Source organism: Hylaeus anthracinus, unplaced genomic scaffold, assembly GCF_026225885.1.
Source record: "Hylaeus anthracinus isolate JK02 unplaced genomic scaffold, UHH_iyHylAnth1.0_haploid 12002, whole genome shotgun sequence".
Taxonomy (NCBI): domain Eukaryota; kingdom Metazoa; phylum Arthropoda; class Insecta; order Hymenoptera; family Colletidae; genus Hylaeus; species Hylaeus anthracinus.
The window spans coordinates 2,049,358-2,053,616 of record NW_026534349.1 but is presented as its reverse complement, the minus strand read 5'-3'; positions in this window follow the sequence as shown (position 1 = coordinate 2,053,616).

The following is a 4,259-nucleotide window of genomic DNA, read 5'->3' as shown; positions in this document are numbered from 1 at the left end:
GATGACTCGATTAGGAAGTGAATAGCTGAAGAATTTATGAAGAATTTATAATTATAATTACTGTGTAATTAAACGTCATCTGCAAATAGCGTTAAGAAAACTTGTGCGTACGTCAAGTCTAACACTTTGTACACGCAAGTATATACAATGAATGTACGAATGGAAATATATGCGTAGTATTGTATGACGCGCATAAACTTACGATCTGAATCGACAGAACGTTTCCGTTTCAGCATGAAAGCACGCCGTTATACGAGAAAAGCTACACGAATAGCGAAACGTTCTAACGGTGGGTAGATTTGGATAATAGTTGCTCGAATAATAGAGAACGTGCGCCATACGCTGAAAGGTACAAGCATTAGGCACATTCGATCAATCTTTGACCCTCGAAATAATCCCAGGGAACCTCCAAATCCCTCGACCCCGTTTGTCTCTCGATTCCCCGTGTCAATGGCGCGCGAGGCCCAAGGTGAAATAGAATTTAGGGGGCCCGACCTAAATTCAAATGGGACACATTTCTGAATCGAATCGAATCTTATTCTACCTCAGAATCGTAAGGACTCTAAAGCAAAATAAAAATCTTTAGAAAACAAGGCGTGCAGATACTTTGTCGGCCTTGGTTAAATTTCAGACTGTAAGGGCCCCTTCGATAGAGATCAGAGGCAGATGTTCCACCTGCTCGCGAGAAAACGCATCTCTGTGTGCAGGATCGAGCCCAGGATCGAAGCTCGAGGCTGGTGGCGCGTCTTTCGGTCGATGAAGAAGCAAGAGAGGCGAAGATTCGAAAAGGTGGGAGGACCTCGTTCCGTGGTCTCATTCAGGCAGCAAAATCAGGACGCGTGAAAGGGCTTCCGGTGGCATTCAGGTATCAGAAGGCAGAAGAAAGAGGGAATTAACGGGTGAATGCCGCGACGGTCGCAGACGCGTCCCTTAAAATCGTGCGTGTACGCGCTCGCGCGTCCACGTTTGCGTGTCCCATTATGTATACGGATTAACCTTCATTCACGGCCAAGATCTATTCATCGAGCTCCCGTGAACCCCCGAAACAATGACGGCCGTACATCTTCGTTTCGCCTCGGTTTCGTTCCTTTGGTCAGCGCTCTTCCCGCCACCGCTCCCTTTCTGATTTATATCGTGGAGATGGCTTTTGAAGTTGCGCGCAGACGTCCCCATAAATTTACGCCACCCGCCGCGGGACCGTTCGATGTTGCCTTTCTAACCAGCAAATTGGAGTACACTGTTAATTAAGATCGCGTGATGCCGTCTCGGCTCCCCGCCGTGTTCCTACGGAAGGAACAGTTTCTTCTACTTTCGGGTGACAAACTACGCCGCTGCCAACACCGGCAAGCCTGCGTTCAGGGACCCTTTACAGAGTTTGAAAGGGCAGTGATAATGTATCAGTTGACGTTATTAGGAAATGTGGAGTGTTTAGTACAATAATGGAAGAAGGATGCAACGAACTGCTTCGAGGGTTGAATCGTAAGATTCGAAGTCTTAAAGTGTTGCAAGAAACACACGAATTTTTGCGTTGCCATAAACAAGCCTCGAAGCGGAGAACAAAGAGTAAAAGACAAGTCGAGACTCCTTTCTCGATTTCGTCGGTGAAAAGTGGGTCGCGCGTCGGTGAAGACGCGGAGAATCAGGTACAAGCGACTGGAATTTCCTACAGCGGCGGGGAATCTCGTAATTTTTTATGACTTGTACGAACGAGTTAACCGGCCATTGGATGGATGCGTGTTGACAGTTTCGAGTACACTTGGAAACTCGTACGCGCGAGACGAGGAGCGAAGGCGACAGCTCGTATCGTTCAGCTGGGGCTGGTTGTTTCCATGCGAACGCGTCCAACGAAAGAAAAAAAAAGAGGATAGCAGCGCGAAAATTCGTGTCGAGCTTCTGTCGTACCGATAATATTTCACAACCGGTGCACACGAAGACTGGGGGAGAAGAGCGATGATCGCCATCGAACGATCCATATGTGATATTTTTTTTTTTTTTTTTTTTTTTGCTTTGGAGTGGAGCGTATTTAATAAGATGTCGTTTACTATTGTGAGGTTTTTTTTTTTATTTATTAACGCAAATTTACGATACAGAACACAAATTTACATTGGAATCTCCGGTGAAGCTAACTTCTTCCTGGATTGTGCGAGTAAAGCCGAGAATCGACTCGAATCGGGAAAAAGGTTTGGGAACAACAAGAAGAGTCGATGAGAGCCTTTTTGCCTATAGCGCACGAAGGAAACTGAGTTTCCAAGTTTTTCCCGAGGAGAGCCGACGGGGCAGAGGAAACGTGATCAACGAACGACGACGACGATGCAGCTTTGATCCTTGGTGGTCTTTGATCCGAGCCGCGGCGCGGATTTGTTACTCGTCGTCCCTGTCGTCGATGGAATCGAGGGGGCAAAGAAAATAATTGTCGTTGTTGTAACGGCGTGGATAATGATACGCTGCCTGTGAACGAAGCCTCAAGGATATCTGGTTTTCATTGCGGGCCACCGATTTTCGAGCACTCGACCAACCACGTTAATTGAAGGTTTATGTAAGTCCTGTTTCGCTGGAGCCTATGGCTCGCGCGCCCTTCTTCAGCGCGGGGATAATCGTCCTTCGTGGAATATTGCGATCGCAGCCACGCTTGGAATCTCTTAACCGGTCCTATACGGGGTAAACAGAAAGCAATTTTATAAACGAGGACCAAACTGACGGTCGATACTGGTGGATCCTTCCAAGATGCAATTGTCCTTTTGAGAGATGTAATCTTTCTTCGGGGAGGATAAAGAGTTTCGTGAATTACAGGAACGTTATAGAGATTTTCTTCCTTTAGTTTCGTCTATATTTTTGCTCTCGGGAAAGTCTTTATCGAAAATTTCCAAAATTACGGTCGAAGAACTCCGACCTCGATTCTCGGTGAACGCGGTGCAAAGAGAGCGCCAAAGACGAATGCTTCGATTGTTTTATTGGAGCGAATTCCGAACGGAATTTCGAGGATGAAATGTGGCCGATTCTCGACTGGATAAAGCCAAGCAGTATCGATACAATTTATTTCACCCGAAATCATTTTCGTTTACTTTGAGGTAAGAAATTTATGAGGAAATTCACCTCGCACTTTACGACTTTCTTTCGTGGGTCTTCAGTTTTGTTTCCAAAAGTTATTGCTGATATTCTGTAGTCCTGTAAATAATTGAAACACGTTTCGGAAGAAGTGCGTGCAAATAAAAATATAGAGCAGTTCAGAGTAGAGCTGTCAGAAAGCTCGGAAAAGAAAGCCGAGAACTCAAAACAAGCGAGCGGCTAGAATAAATCGAGCAATCCGAAAGAAAGGAAGAGTTCGAACCTATCCTAAGGTTGCCAAGTTGTTTAACCCTTTGCCAATGTGAGGAATATTATTTATTTGACACTTTGCACCCGGAACATTGTTTTTTTTTTATTTACTCGACTATATCAAAGGATTATGCTAACCAACTAGCCTTTAGTAATGAATGGGATGCGTCATTACCCCAGAGGAATGAGCAGCACTATAATTGTTAATAATTATACGTTATTATTCATTAATTTCATTGCAATCATATATTTCCATATATAAAAGCATATTAGGCAAGTTAATGGACACGAAATCAGTATCGCCATCTAGCGGCGGGGACCGAACTAACTTTTAACATATATTCACATTTTTCACTTTCTTCTGCATATTCATATAATTTTACATTGTAATTATCATAATTCAACTTCTGATTGTTGATTTGTACACCAATAATTAACTGGTATTTAGTTTCTAAAATAAATAAAATTACCGAAACATGTGGCGCCATCTCTGGCAAACCGTCCAAGTTTGTCCTGAAATAGTTCCTACTTAACGCCGCTAGATGGCAAAACATATTTTGGTATTTTTATTTATTGAAAAAACTACGCATTAGACATTTATTAGTATATTAATCGACAATTATTAGTTGACTTATAGTAGTTAGAATCTAAAATTACATTTATATGCAGAGAAAAGTAGAAAATTTATGTTTCGAATATTTTCAAGTTGGTGGCGCCATCTGGCAACCGAAGGTGGAAACTATTTCACAACAAACTTGGACGGTTTGCCGAGAGATGGCGCCAGATGTTTCGATAATTTTATTTATTTTAAAAACTAAATATCGCCCAATTTTTAATGTACAGATCACGAACTAAAAGTTGAATTATGATAATTACGATCTAAAATTGTATTAATGCACAGAGAAAAGTAGGGAATTTATGTTTTGAATATTTTCAGATTGGTA